The sequence below is a fragment of the Corvus brachyrhynchos genome, unplaced genomic scaffold (assembly GCF_000691975.1).
Source record: "Corvus brachyrhynchos isolate BGI_N302 unplaced genomic scaffold, ASM69197v1 scaffold80, whole genome shotgun sequence".
NCBI lineage: Eukaryota > Metazoa > Chordata > Aves > Passeriformes > Corvidae > Corvus > Corvus brachyrhynchos.
The window spans coordinates 6157306-6173917 of NW_008236769.1; positions in this window are offsets into that span (position 1 = coordinate 6157306).

Genomic DNA, 16612 nt, shown 5'->3' on the forward strand with positions numbered 1-16612 from the left:
ACTTCTGTGCGTCGCAGAAGCGACTTCGGCATCAGGAAAAGAGCTGCTGGCTGAGCTCGCTGGCTTCTTTGCAGAGGGAACACGGCAGGAGCTGATGATATCGGCTCACGTTAGATCGGAGATAAAGGAAGAGAGAGAGGGTTCTGGTCTGGCTTCCAACAGGTTTATTGTCAGAAGTTTAGCAACCAGAACATGGCATGGTGGAAGGCGGCTTGTCCTCAGTTTATAGAGAGTTTGAAAACCACGGTGAAAGGGGAAAACCAACCAATGAGTTACAAGCCAGGGGGAGGATACAATGTAATAAGAACCACTGGGGGGAACTGAGAGGCGGGAGTTATAACAGAGAACCAATGAACGACGGAGTAACCAGGAATTTTCCCGAACCGGGGGAGGTGGCTTGGACCTGGGCTCCGCCCAGGGGGTGCATCTTAGGCTTCTGAGCCACCCCTCAACCCACCCTCTGAGTCTGCCTCTTCGGGAAACTCGATCCAGGGGATGGGCTGGGATTGACTGGCATCACGCTCCCCCAGCCCCGCAGTGGGCTGGGTCACCGCAACGTTTAGCGTTTAATGGCAGTTGGCAGTAAGGTCAGCATGGATGATATAACACCAAGTTGGATTTTTCAGAGAAGGAAGCTGGAGGCTATTCTGTTCCCCTTCAGGCGCTTTTGGATACTTGCTTCTTAGGTGGTTCCAGCTGTACTTTGTTGTCCCTTACAAGCTTCTGTTACCCATTTCACTTTACAGCTCCAGACACCTTTTTTACTATTTTTTTTGACAGTCTGCAATTTATGATAATGAAATATTTCACTCTCTCCCCTCAAATTTTATAAATTCAGTTTTGCCTCCAAAAGTGTAGCTCCTCTTAAAAAATAAAATACACAGATACTTTTGCTCTTGCTTTGGTACTTCTCACTTACCATTTTAAAAAATGCTTCCAAAAAGCCTGCTTATGCAATGGTCCTCATTTTTATTTTTTCTTTCACAGAAGCAAAACAAAAGTCCTACTGTTGTGTGTGAAACCTTTCTATATTCCATGCAAGGTGCCCCAGATCACATTTTTGAAGTCTTTCACTTATGAAAGAGAGTAACTTTTTTTCTTCTTCAGACTGAATTCTGACCTCGATTCTCAACAAATAAAGTACATGTGGTTGACTCTGCTTCTGTTGACTCCCCACTTCACACACTGGGAAGTATTGATTTTTCTCTGAATGACAGTGGAATGCGTATATTGATCTGGTACACCTGGCAAGATGTAGCTGGTGTTCTAGGAAGTAGATCTGCTAAAATTATCAGGATTTCTCAGAGTTAGTGTCTGCAGAGGAGTATAGAGATCGCTAATGAAATCTTGCTTGACTAGAAATAGTGGAACAATTGAGTTTAATCTTGTCATTTCTGATTTCTTTTCAACACTGGAAAGCAGCTCTTCTCAAGTGACAGCTCCAGATCTCATCGCAGGGGGTCTGATGCTGGTGCCGTGACCTTCCTAGAGAGAGCGTCCTGCCCCGAACAACTCTTCCAAGGGTGGTGGCAGGCCTCTCTGGGCAGCAGGGGAATTCAGCAAGTGTAGCAACTTCTCTGCTACAAGTGATACCAGCTCTCCTGATTCAGCTCTTTGTGAAATCACCCAAGGCGAGCTCGGGGACAGAGAGACAGGAACCTCGTCTGGCTGTTCCACAGAGGTGGCTTTTATTGTCCAGCAGCCCCTGTGAAGGAAAGGCCAGGGACAAAGGCTCCCTGGGGTAGGGGGCGGAACAGGGGCTTTTTATGGGAAAGGCAGGGAGTGGGGTAGAAACCAACTAGCCAACTGGGTACAGGCTATTACCATATAGAAACAACACATGCTGGGGGCGGTTCACTTTGTCACCATGACCCAGAGGAAGGTTGCTTATCTTTGGGGAAAGTCTTTTTGCCTTCAGGCCTCTGTTCTCCAAGGGAGTGCAGAGCACTCTTGTGCCAAGGGCTCACAGCCCTCCACAAGATCTGCCTCATTTTCTCATCCCCTACTAAAACTGCTTCAGAGATATAGAAAAGCATGTTTTTTCCATCTTGTTTGTTTAAAGAAAGTAATGAAGGAAGTGTTGCCTGTGTTGGGGTGGGCTTGCTCTTTTTCATCTAGCCAGAGTAGCTTGGCGCACCTGTCAGAGAATGAAATATTATATTTTGTGACTTAAATATTTTCTTAAAGGACTTTTAAAACTTTATTACAAAAGCTGCAAAGAAGACTACCACACCCTGACTGAGGCCTTACACTGCTCACTGATGAAGATAAGATAAAGTAACAGGGGCTGGGGACATTCACAAAGCACAGGCTTAACACCTCCAAGGTGGAGACCACAGCCCCAGGGCTATCAGCTGCCAGGCTCACATAGACCCTCCACCAAAGGGTGGGAGGAGGAGAGGCTTTGGGTATCTGGGAAAAGCCTGTGGTCAGAGGTGCAGTGACTGCCCATCCTCCCCTGTGCAGGGGAGCCCAGCTGAGGGGTCCTCACTGGGGGGGGAAGCTCATCCACAGCAGAAGGGGGTGACATGGCCCATCACAGGGGCCCCCCTCAAAGGGGTCCCCAGACCCTGCACCAGAGCACCAGAGATGATGCAACAGTGGTGGGCTGCGGGGTGGCGCGGGGGCGGAGCCTGTGGCGGTGTGGCAACGGCAGCGACGGGGGACCCTCACCCCAGCAGAGCAGATGGAGGGGAGCAACGAGACGTCGTTGGGACCCTCGGATGCTTCCACCTAACCCCTGTCACCTCTCCCTGTTCCCCCATCCCCCATGCACACTTGTTTTTTTCATTTCTTTCTTTCTTTTCTCTTCCCTTCTCTTTGCCTCTTTTACTATTAAATACAATACATCCATTTTTTGGCATCAACATCTAACCTTGTTTGGTTTTAATCTCATTTCTGGGAATATTTTGAACCTTCTAAGTTCTTTCCAGTTTATGCACTTAGACTTAGCTTTCTTTGCTTTTCTGGGTTTAAACTGGGCCATAACAGCACCTCAGCTTGCTTATCCCAGGCAACTGGTGACTCCTGGGGGCCTCCCCCTGTTTTTCAGTTTTCCTGCAGTTGTTTGATTCTGCTCAAAATTTTTACTGTTCTGGTAATTGGAAGACAGATTTTAGGTTGCCCGGTGATGTTGGCATAACTGTTAAAATGGAGAGTTCAGAGTTTTAACAAGTGAACCTCAGAAGAGTATTCTGAGAAGGGGCAAATTAGCAATATCTTTTCTTTCTTCTCTCTTTTTCCATACAAACTCCTGCCAAGTTGACCCTATAACTTCATCATGATAGCAGTTCATAAATTATTGTATTGTCATTCCAAATCCACTAGATCAGGATACCTTAGAATTATTTTCTTTGACAGTATAGATTTTTTTATCAGGAAAACTTGTTAACACTCAGAGTAATTACCCACAACAAACAAGCTATCTTCAGACAAGGAAAGACTATGATAATTCAAAGGACTGGAAAATTAAATGGGTCAAAGTACGTGAAGATAACATCAGATGATCATTTTCCTTGCCAAAAAGGCATTTGAGGCAAATATTTAGAAAACATTTCTGTTTCATCTTGGTTTTAGATTAGCACTTGCAATTATGTAGACACCGTTTGTTGAGATAAGTTGTTTCTTTTCTTTTGTGGCATTTTGAACTTTAGATTATTAATTAGATTATGTTAATGATTAAAAATTTAGATTAAAATAACAAAATCAAAAAATATTAAAGCTATATATTATAAAGGTGGTGCTCTATCTTATAACTACATAGGAACCTTCATAGCAAAAATGTCCTTTAGGCACAAGACAGAAAATGAATACATTGTAATAGATAAATGTCTATTACTCATTTAATTGTTGTTTTCAAGGGTGAATTAAAAGAACTTCCATATACTTTTTAAGGAAATAACATCCTTGGAATATCTTCTTTATGTATAAGGAAAAACGTAAGTTATGTGACAGACCATCTTTTAAAGGATGATCTATGCAAATTACAGACAAAAAAGTCCAGTAGACTAGTAAATATAACTGTGAATGAGACTTAGTTTAAAACGAAACAGGATGTAAAATGGCAAAACACCTTGAAAATTATGAATGTTCTTAAAGTGATAATTTATTTTTTGGCTTAGAAAGCCTATTAAATTTATTTTGAATGCCCTTCAAAGTACTCAAAATACTCTTAAAAGCTGGCAAATAGATCCCTAGTATTTTTTTACCATGTGGTGGATTGCAAGACTACAGTATATGGAGAACGTTGCCATTGAAGAATGTACAGAAAGCCATTGATCTCTGCCTGTAAATAAAATGAGGAAAATAATAAAATGATGGGGAGTTAGGGAATATGGTGTGGCTTTGGCCTTATTATTTTACAGGGTGATGTACAGAACAAAAAAACTTAGCCAGTTTCTGTGTCTGTGTGGTCCAGCTCTCAGCTGTGGTCTGACTCAATTGATTTCATGATGCATTAAGCTGTCTGTCTCATATTCATGGAAGAAGAAAAAAGCCCAACCCTGGAATATGGCACAACACTGTATAGGACATCTCTCTGGTTGCACCAAGTGTATTGTAAAGCATGTGAAGTAACAGAAATTTCTTGCAATGAAACGATATCTTGACTTGTGGAAGTAAAAAATGTTGTAGTTTAAATGAGCTGAGAAGGCCTGTTTGAGTGAATGTTTCAGAGTATCTGTTTTCTTTCTGAAAATTGACATTGAAGAAATTTCCACAGACTCTACCCACTAAGCACTGACATACTCAGTGTTTTTGCAGGAATTGCTTCAATTCCATATTATGTGTTTAGGTCAAAAGTACTTGCCTGCAACGTAATTTTGCTATCATTAACAACAGTGCAACTTCTACTGAAGCCACCATGGCATATTGCACTTGATGAAATATCAATTGCCAGTTTCTGAGGTTCTGTCCTCTCCTGGTTGCTCCCCAAACATGCTTGGTTTGACACGAGAGGTGCTTGTGCATGCATTTTGTTGTCAGGAATAGCCTTTGTAAACTCTTGCAAAGAGATGCCAACCACTATGATCCTGTCTGAAAAATTAAAAATGATAGAGCTTGAGGGAAACTCTGCTTGCTTCCTATATAGTTTTCTGTGCTTTTGTCCCTTTAAAATAACCTGAGCATGCAGTAATGCTCAGTATGACTTTTACAGTGATGGTCATGAAGGCTCGAGCCAAAGAGCTACCTCTGAGTCCATTAATTTTTTTCAGCCATTCATTTAGATAAATGATCCAGCACTAATCACTGGTCCTTAATGACACCTCTAGCTCTGATTTAACCTGTTGGCTTTCAGAATATGCCTAGTTTACCAGCAATAAGAAACTACAAGATTACCAGTCTGTCTGGCTTCTCCCTGCATCTTTCTCTCTAGTTTTCCTATATATTAAAAAAATTATATTCTTACTAAAAAGCAAGCAGTGCATATAACTTCTGTAATAACTCTAGGGAATGCTGGTTATCAAGGATTCCCATTTTTTCTGTAGCCTGTCTCCAGTATTCTGTTTCATATAGTTTTACAGCCACAGATTTGGAAATCCAGAGGCTGTGACTGAAAAAAACGGTGATGAAAGCTTGGGCTCAAGATAAAAGCCAAAAATTAAACAAAAGGAATGGCTCCTTACCACAAGTAGTTTTTCAGCTTAGCAGTGAGGAGGTGCTGACCAGGGATACTGCTTACCCAGCTCCTCTAGTTGCTTAGCAATTAGGTGGTTTGTACTGCATGAGCCATCTATGTCTGATCTCCCTAGGATTTCTTACAGTACACACTGTAGTAATATTTGGGAACCAACAGAGGTTGGTGGTTCATTTCTGTGGCTACATAAAAGTTGGATCAAGCCTTTTCTGTGTTGTAAGCAAATATGGATCCAAATTAATTCTTGGTTATGGCCAAGATGAGTAAAAAGTCCCATGAAAGGAAAGCTCAGTGTTGTTGCAGAGTGAGATCTCAGCAAAAGATGGTATAGGGATGGGAAAGGTTGATGGGAATGTGATTTGGGAAAAATTAGCAGAGGTGGAGTTGGAGGACGGCCCTGGGCTTTTGAAGGCGGGGGGTTGGATTAATTCCTAATTTTTTGCCTTTCTTCTTGCGCATCCATGAGTCCAACCACCTCCTCACCCTTTGACGGTAGTAAGAGGGAGCTGATGTATGTCTGCTACCTAACAAGGTGCCAGTCTGTATCTCCAGCTTTGGGCCCTGTGCCACTGCTGTCCTCACCATCCTCTTCAAGCAGGTATAGCTCCCTTTGAGCCAGTGGCTGTGGATGAGGTCTACACTTTTTTTCTTTGTTCCTCTGTTCTCTCCCTATCTAACTCACAATCCTCAGTGGTGGCAGAGACATTCTCAGTGGCAGGTCCAGACAAAAAGTTAACCCCAGTATTTAAGTGGTTCTGCCATTGCACAGGACTGATCTTACAGAAATGGCTCAAACATGGCTGCACAAATGCAATTCAGACGTAATTTCATATTTGCCTAGTGGCTATTGGCTAAAGCACTACAGCAAAGCAATGAAATAGAATATAGATAGATAGATAGATGTCGATTCAGTTCCTCGCTCGAAAATATTGCTTTGGTTTGTTTTTTAAGTAATGATAAAAGTCATTGCTGGAAAATGGTTTTCTTTTTGTTTTTCTCTTTTGAGAAATCATGTGTGCCCACTAATCTCCCACCACACGTCCAAGAATCCAATCTTTCTGTTTCTTCATGGTTGCTTTGACTTCATTTGTGTCCAGTACTTTGAAAAACCAGCTTCTATCAACAAGCTCCATGGACTGAACAGTCCAAAGCCTAATCCCCTGCAGCCTGGGGTGGATTATCCAAGCTGTGAATCACTGTTGCTGAGGTTTCCTGCTGCAACACAGTGCCCTGCAGAGCTTGGCAGAGTAAATGCTGCTTGCCAGTTTCTTGTGGCTCTTTAGAGGTGCTATTTGCAAAAGTCGACTTACTACAGTTTTAAATGCACCCAGCCAAACTTGTGACCTTTGTTATCAACAGCTATGATTTTTGAATGCTTAAGTTCTCTGTCATAACCTGTTAATATCCTGTTGAGAGCTGACTGAATTAAAAAAAAAAAAAAAAAAAAAAAAAAGCAGCCCACTAAATGTGATGACAGAAAAAAACAGTTGCCTAGTAAGAAAATCAACTTTGGGAGCGTTTTTAAAGGCAAAAAAAAGCCAGAACTGTAAATCAGAAGCTCTAATCAACCCACAATAAGTCCCCAAGGGGCTGTAGGTTAAAATAGGTGCCTTAAAAAAGAGGAGACAAAGGGAGCACAGAAGATACAGCAGAACACAGTAATTAAGAATAGAATGAGTACCCATACAGGCAACCTAAAGACAAAAATAAAAAGCTCGAGTATACTGAAGACCAGAAAGCAGTGAAGTCTGAGACCAGCCAAATAGGCTCTCTGCAAAGTCTTTTCAATTTGACAGTGCTGTCATTCCTTGCTAGTGAGAAGCTGTCTGTGGCAATCTGAGGAAAAATACATGTGAGGAAACTGTGCATCTGGTATGTAAAACCTGTTTTTCTCAAAAAGCTTCTCCCCTGCATGTGTTAAATAATGTATTGCTGTGAGCAGCAGGAGGAGCTGTGGAATTCCACTGAGTGCAGCTGGGAAGGTTTTATGCTTTTAAAATCCCAAACCTTCTGAGCCTTGTAAAACCCTCTTAACAGTTCAATTTTTTTTTCTCCAAAATCATCCACAGCAGGCTATGTATCCATCACTGTCTCATGCTCTAGTTACAACTATCATGTAGCAACTGCTCTGGGAGCTGCCAGATACAGTTGGATTTACCAGCTTTGTTTTTAAACACAGGAGACTGAACTCAGGGAAAATTCTTTTTGCTTTTCATGATGCAATTCTTTCATAAGCTAATCACAGTGCCAGGATATACTTTCATGATGTAGTGTCTTCTGTTTGGTACCAAAGAGCTGTACCTCAAATAGAAACAAAACATTGCATAGTGCTAGAATGTGATTTTGTGATTTATCTCTATCTAAGGATGTCCCATAGGCATAGTTATTACAGACAGCACTTCAGTAGCTTTTAAACTCAGTGGCCTTTACACACTATTTCAGTAGTCTCATAGCTAGTCAATGCTATATTTAGGAACTTTCTGAAATTTCTGATCTTTGTTCCTATCTGTGAAAGAGTCAGTAAATGCATAGCTATTGAGGTGTCTGTGGCAGATTTTGTTTCTGTATTTTCCAGTGATTTTTTTAGCCCATGTTGCTTTGTGTGAGAGGATGAGAGTGCAGAAAGATTAGACAATGCTTGCTTGTGTTATTGTCTGAAACAATCAATATATGTGTTTTTTGTAGTCATTGTTTCTTTTGAGTTTTCCAGCACTTATTATGCCTCAGGAAACATCATCTTGCTAAAGAGTACCCTTGTGTCAGTGAATATAAAGCAGCAAAAAATAGTCAAGAGAATATGCCTTTCAAGTCTGGTATATTTTAGAATTAGTGGGACAGGTTATACTTGGACCTTAATCCACAGCCATACTTTCTATTAAGAGTCTTTTAGCTTTCTTTGTCATTTTAAAATGCCTAAGAATGCAGATTTGTTTAAGATTTAATTGGAGAGATGAGAAAACTAATTTTACTTTGAGATAATATATTTGATAAAAGTTATGAACACTTGAAATGGGAATTTATGTTTAGAGCTTTCTTTGTACTAAATTAAATTAGCATACTTCATCTTTGACAATACAATTACTGTAAGGTCTCATCCAAATATAGCTGAGCCTAAAATTTATCAGGGAAAACAACATTTTTGCAGTAGCTTTTATATTCAGACAAATATTTTAAAGCTAAAATATTTAGCAGGTCTCGGACTTTCACCCTGATACTCGCTAGTTTCCCATACCTGAAATTCTGTGTTTGTGTGTGAATTTCTGTGTCTGTACAAATGTAGCAATTTCAGGAATTAAGGCCTGTTTTGGAGGAAGAGGGCAGAAAGACCCTTAGGTCGACAGGCATACAAATGTGTGAATGCTTCACAAAAACTTTAGAGTAAGACTCCAAAGAGCTTATCCGTTTGTCCATTACCCTGAAAGATGCTAACTGAGATTTTCACCAGACTAAAAATAAAATTTGTCCTCAAAGAACTGTGCTGATGTTAGAAAAGCAGCTATGCAGAAAGATGATACTCTGGAGATTTTGACCTATGAGATATTCTTATTCCTTGATGTGCTCTAAAGTCTTGTAAAAGAAAATAAAAAATCTTACAAAATACTGTGAGCATTAAAAATATAAATGTCCTTACAGTTAATTACTTTGCTAGCTATTCTATAGTTTTAAACTAAGATGAAACTGCAACATAAAAATATTTTAATGCATTTATTTTATCATTGAAATATTATTACAGGAGTTGTTTTAGAAAACAAAAACAGAAATAAAAAGCTATATTTAAAACTGGCCTTACTTGTCACCCAGAATTTTTCCCTGTTTCTCATTTTACTTGAAGACCTCTTAAATAATGAACAGTTTCTAGCAATTAGTGATTCCCTCAGGTAAGTGAAAATGTAAATCATAGCTTACTCAAACTTCTGTGTTCTATAATTTGTCTCAGAGCTGAAGTATGTTTTTTCTCTGTAAATATTTCAAAAGATTTAATGTTACAATAAAATCTACACTGCAATGTTATTGACCGTAGAGATCTCATTTTAATCCTCTTGGTATTCCCTGCATTTACTTAAATCACTGTTTTACAGCTTCGTTCTTATACCTGATGAATTCCAAGAGATCTATTGCTAATCCATTTGGAAAATATAAATCCACAGAGTATTCTCTTTAATCACGTTAAATTACTTTTACGTGAAAGAAGTTAATGGTAATTTAATTTAAATTTAAAAAAAAGACCAGGATATATTTTAACTTTGTATTCATCTTCTGTACATGAAGAATAAGGTAGTGTAAGATCAGATGCAAATGGAGGTTTTCTTTATCTGCATTTGTGATTTAAAACTACATTTGTTTTTGGGTGAATAAGTTGAGGGCTAGGGATGTTCTCAAACTTACATTATAAGCAAGAATATGTACAGAAAATATAATTGATGTACAAGCAAAATAATTTACATAAAAGACCTGATTCAACAAATTACATTACTCTAGTCAGGAAGCAGAGACTGGATATACCAAATATATCCAATTCATTACACTTCATGTAATAAATATTCTGAATAAACTTTTCATGAACAGCCCATAAACCAATAAATATTTATGGAAATTATTTTAGCAGTGTAGAATAACAAATTACTCAGAAAAAGAAATACATCGTGAGTGAATAACATTCAAAGGCAAAGGAGTTAATGTCACTGCATAAATTATTTATCGTGAATTATTCTTTTGAGTATAAAGGCTAAGAAAGAAAAAAAATCAGGTTTATTTTGCATATTTTGTTCACTGTTTTTCAAAGTGCATTACAGTCATTAAACTAGTGTTATCTCCATTTCATAGATGGATAAAGCTGAGGGACTTGGTGATTTAGCAAAAGCCACAGATTAAGTCAAATGGTGGGATTAGGAACAGAAGCGTAATTCTTGACTTAATTTTTTAGTCTCTGCTCAGGTACTAATTCTTTTGAGTTGACTGTCTGTTGAAGGAAACAGGAAGATGGGAAGGCAAAGTTTTAGACCAGGGATAGGAATTGCCACTGGTTCCTACAGAGATTTTCTTTCAGACTGATAAAGCATATCTCTGGGTTATCTCCCCTCTCATGAATGGTGTTCACAACCCATGTTGGTGGATTTAGGATGCTAAGAGTATCCTAAACCCCTAGGTGATGGGATTATTGTAGGCTTTCTGTTAAGACTATTCTCCTTCCTCCACCACCCCAGCTCTCTCATATTTCTCCTGAGATAGCGTGGTGGCCTTCCCCTGCCTACTCTGGACATGAAGGGCAGCCTCACAGTGAGAAAGGAGTCATAGGTGTCAGTCACCACTGGGGTCGCCTCTATTCTGTAGATGCCCCTACTGGTGAAGCCAGTGGAGTCACTGCAGGTGGGAGGGGACACCTTTCTAATCTCCTACAGCATCTGTTACCTCTAGCACCCAACTAAAAAGATTTCTTTTGAGACTGAAGGCTGAGTTGTACCAGGCACGTTGTTTTAAATACTTCAAGAGAGGAACCATTACGTTCCCTAAGTCATGGAGGCTACAGATGCCCTAGAAGTCAGCTCCTAGAGAGTGCACATGATGGCTTGCTATAAAACCCAACTCATTTCTGCTCCATCATTTTCATTCGTGTGCTGCCTGCTTGTTTATCCATCAATGCCAGTCTGAATTTGCATGCCTAGTCTCCATTTTCTTCAGGACTTCAACTGATGTACTCTTTCATCCCTTTTCTTTCTGTTTTCTCCTGGTGCCTGCTCTTGACTAACCTGGATGGCCCAAGGCAGAAAAAGAAATCTCACTTCCCTCTTTGCTCAGACATTTCACCAGCCTCCAGGATAGGAGTGACGTATCTTGCTGCTTCCCTTTTTGTGAAAGACCCTTGATGCTCAAAAACTTTTTGGCTTAGACCCATTTGACCACACAAGCCTTGGTCTTAGCCATGACCACAGGGAGTGTTCTCCTTGCCCGTGCTGGAGTCCTACAGATAACAAAAAATGGGTGAACTTAGAAACTCTTGAACCAAGGTGTAGACACCTATGTTGGCAGTGGGATAAATTTTGGGCAGAATATGGTCACATTTATACACTGTATATATAACTAGATATGGACTGGTGCATTTAGATGTGTTGATAGTGTCAAGGGAGCAGAACAGTGTGAGACTCAGCTTGATAAAGCTCCCTTCATAGTCTTTTCCTTCTGTGTTTGCATGAGTAAATTGGAACCTATGAAATGCTCTCTGTTACAACTAATGGGTTCCAAGACCATGTGTGGTGCAGAGATTGAAGCTGGTGCCCACAGAACATATGAGGGCTTTAAATTGCAGGGCTTTGGGTAAATGGGGTGCAGCTCACCCAGCTACAAATAAAACACAGCAGTCTTACACAGAAGCAAGAGTGCTATGAAATCCTCCTATCTATTGCAAAGTTGGCATTTAGGGGACACAAAATGAGTCAAGACATTAAGAATCAGTAAGTGGTGATCATTATTTTTCTTAAAGACTGATCTCAAATTCTATATAATTTGTTTATTTGTATCCACTTTTTTTTCCTAATCACTATGAGAAAATGTGCAGTCTTTATTTTTCTGTAGTTGTATTCAGTTTCACTTTGCAATTTGGATAAACAACACTAATTTTCTAAGAATGTGTTTAAAGGAAAATTTAAGAAAATTCTGGGTAAGTTGTCCCTTCTTTCCTCAAAGACAGACATTATCAAACTGAAATCTTGCAAATTTTAAAATTGAACACTTGAAAGCAGTACAGTATAGCATTCCTACCTTTTGCTAGGCTTGTGAGATCATATTAAAGTTGTTTTCTCAACTGTTTATCTCTTGAAACGTCCTCTCCAGACATCAGGAAAAATGGACCAACTCAGAGATGCTCCAGTTGAAAGTTTAGAGAAGTGCATCTTAAGAGGTATCAACCCCAAAAAGAAAATAGAAAAAGCAGTTTTCTATCATTCTGCCTGCAGTCCAGAAAAAAATTTCTTCCGTGTAACTGCTACTGTTTGATCACATCAATTTCAGTCTAGATAAAATGGAAAGAAGAGGATGATCTGTTGCTAATATTTGCATCTGATCTTAAACTTGTATTTTCTCCAGCAAAGTACACTCTACTTTGTTTCGCATATCTTGCCTTTCAGTGTGGCATCTGAGTACATTTGTTAAACCATTTAAATAAATAAATAATGAAAAACCCACAAAGCCCTGAGGATTCAGAGAGAAATTGCTTTTCATGGAACACTTGTTTGTACAATGATGTGGAGTTTTGCTGCATAGTTGTGGGTGGCTTGGATAGTAGTTATAGTGAACTGCCTAGAAAAATCTGTGTATGAATAAACCATGTAGACTTCTGTTGTGGTAAGTGTTTAGGTACTTAAATACCACTAAGTAATATATGAAGCTTCTCTATTCCTCAATGGCCCCAGGTGAGCATGCTTCTGTAGCGTAATTTGCTTGTAACACTTCTCTTGTTTTACTGAGAACAGTGATGCAGTTTCTCATGTACATAAGAACCACAGAGAAGTAGCAGATGGCTGGAGAAAAAAAGAATTGGGAATTGAAGAATGAAAAAGAAGGAGGAAAATGAAAAAGCAGAATATCTAAAGATGAGTGAGAAAAGGGTATAATAATACAAGGTATTTGCTATTGTCCTGTCCCTCTCACTGCTGTAGCTTTGAGGAGGTTATTTGCATTTGCGGAGAGGTCATAGTACCACTCATCCCATATGGAATCTTTCATTTGATTTTAAAACTTATAAGAAGACTAGGGTTGTTGAGAAAAGAAGTGGTAAAGATAAAAATGGATTGAAGAATATTCTTACCCTCAACTTCAGTTTAAAAAAGATGAGATAGCTACTACAGACTTTAAAGACTACAGGAATTTACTCCATCACATGTTCAGAGCTGTGCCATCCCCTTCAGGCCCTGTATCTTACCTGTGAGACTACACAGAAGGGTCTATTGCCAAAGACTCGAGTTTTAATTATAAACTGCAAGTCTTTAGCACTTCACAGCACTGAACTTTGTAAAGTTAATTTCCCTCTCCTTTTCATTTGATTTTGGGGAAAAAAAAATCACTTTTGATAATTTTACACATTTAGACGTAAACAATATGTATGTGTGTAACATTAAATGTTCCTAGTGACATATTGAAGAGAATACTTAAGTGGAGTTATAGATAGCTGTAATGTAAAGGTTTTTGTAAATACCTAATATTTCTATAAGAACAACCATTTCCCTCTGTTCTTTTACCAGAGTAGAGGGAAGCCCATGAACTCCTGCACTACAGGAGGCAACTTTTGCTCCCCCCAAGGAATGATGTGTGCAGCAGGGGAGCAGGTCTTGGTACTGGGCTGGCAGGGCTCAGCCTTGGACCATGCTGCTGCAACCTGACGGTATTTTTAGTAAATATTTGTTTTGGTTTAAAGCACATTTTGGTAGATTTTTAAGGTGAGGAAGGATTTTGTTGACCTTTTCCATGGCACTGCCTCTGTGATTTGCCAGGTGCTTCCCTCCCATAACCAGAGACAGAGTGTAGCATGTCTTCTAGGAAGACTTCAAATTTCATGTCAAGGTTCTTCATGATGGAGAATAAATAAGATCCCTATGTAAGTGGTGTCTATGTTTAACTACCATTTTTCTTCCCCCAAAAGCTTACACATCTCTTCTGGAGACGGGATATTAACATCTGCATTTGCCCTTCAAGAGCAGTATTTGGGAAGAAATCTATCTACCGCAAAGCACCACTGTATTAACAGGACTTTTCTCCCTCAGTTTTTTTAAAGAGACTTCAGAATATCTCAGTGGCAATTTTCCCAACAGAGGATGCTATCAGCCTATAATTTTTACTTTATAGACCTATTAACAAAACCTGACAACTAAATTATAGGTTCCACCTTTGTTCACACCAATAGTACTTTTGAGTGGACATGAATGACTCCAGGCATTTTATTTGGGGATCCAGATGGTCTCCTTGGCTCTAAATGCATATCAAAATGAATATGCACAGCAAACAGAAATGACTGGTTTTAAATACGCATGCAAAAAATGGAGAGTCTGGGCAGCCACAATAGAATTTCAAAGAACAGTGTCCCAGCGTGAAAAACATATTTTGTGAATCAGTACAGTTTGATCTTAATTCATGCAAATCCACAGAGCTATCCAGTTTACACTGACTGGTGGTCTGGCCTCTTTTGCTATCTGTCCTTCATCAAGTTTCTTAGGAGCCTTGAAAATATATATAAACCAGACAAGGAAATTTTACTAGCGTAAAGCAAGACAGCCAGGGATTGTTGCAGCCATAAACAAAATAGCTGAATGCCTGGACGAGAACAGGGAAGGACAAAACGGCTAAGAGACTACTGAGAAGAGAGGAGGGGGAAGTTGCATTGGTGCTACTGCGTCAAGAATTCATCCTGTATCTGAAATGCAAAGGGGTGTGTCCCTGCCTTCAGTCAGGTAGATATATAGGTTAGGTTCATTGGAATACATGGCGTATTCTGTTTTATATGAGAATGATGCACTCAATAGTGAATATAGCCTAAGTGTCTGTATTACAGTGTCAATGCAGATCCTTAAATGATTACAGAGATAATCTAAATAAAATGACTTTCAGAAATAGAAAGCAGCACTGCCTTTGGTTGATTTTTGAAATGACCCACAGAACTCAATGTTTTTAATAATCAACATTGCTAACATATAAATAAAAAATATGGGTTTGGTTATCAATGCTTCAAAAGCTTTAGCATGCTTATTTTTATTCTTTGTGTAGAATCAAATGTCTTCAGAGTACAGTATGTTACAGTATCCTACAAAGTACTATACAGAAATTTGCAACTGTTATGTATAGTGTGATTCATGTTTTATTAACTGACGTTGATCAGATTGAGCCCTCTCTCTTCTGTTACACTACAATGTTTGTGTTTAAGGCTGTGGGTTTTGTTTTCAGTCTATCTTCACTACATTAGAAATTGTAAGCTATTTGGTACAGACAGTGGGTCATCTAAGCTGGATTTAATCATTCAAAGAAAACCCCTCTTTTTCTGTTTAATTCACAATCTTGAACTTGATGATAACTTCAAAACAGTAACTGCATGAGTTGCAAACATATTATCCATCTTTTGACTTTGCCCCAAATTGTTTATTGAGTTCCATTTTCTTAAGCAGTCGTCTCTCACAGATAAAAGAAGTGTCTTTTGATAACAAAAGACATTACTGCTACTTGAGCCTCCTGTGATCTTTTTTCCTCATGAAGTGAATTCTCCAAAGTACTTATGAACCCTTTTTGGCTTCATAGCATTGCTTTACAAGAGATCATATTTGGTAGGATTAGTCTCAATTTCCAGCAGTAGAACTGACTTCAGCAACCAAACCCAGTGGAGTATTTACCACTAGTAAAACGGGACGAGGACTTTCCATTGGCCCTGGGTTTGACCCTGCCAGTTCTGCAGACTGTGCCCTGGTGAAGAGTAGTTATATGCACTGCCCAGGACATGGCTGATCTTTAAAACATGGACCATCTTGTGGTGCATTATGAAGAACCAAACGTTTCAGAGTTCAGGGAGCATCTGGAGAATGTTCTTCATCATACAGTTTAGTTTTAAGTTGTCCTCTGAGGAGAAGGGAGATGATCCTTATGGGTCTCTTCCAACATGAAATATTCTGTGATATTCTATGATTTTGAGAGAAAATTGCAGGCAATCTTTGTTAGGCTTAATACTGGAAATGGCACATCAAAACAACTCTATTATAAATTATGCAGTATTCCTACATAATAAAAGCAGAAAAATAGTTGTTTCCATTCACTTCAGTAAGCCCCTGAGCATAACATTCTGTCTGGTAAGTATTCATGCTTTATCTTATGTCTTGATATAAGAAGAAAAAATGTCCTCTCCTACTATTAGCCATCACATGGACTATTTTCTTAATATTTAAAATGAGAAGAGAGCTACTACTCTGTCTGTACTTTTAAGAGAAACATCAGTAAATACTGGCATTC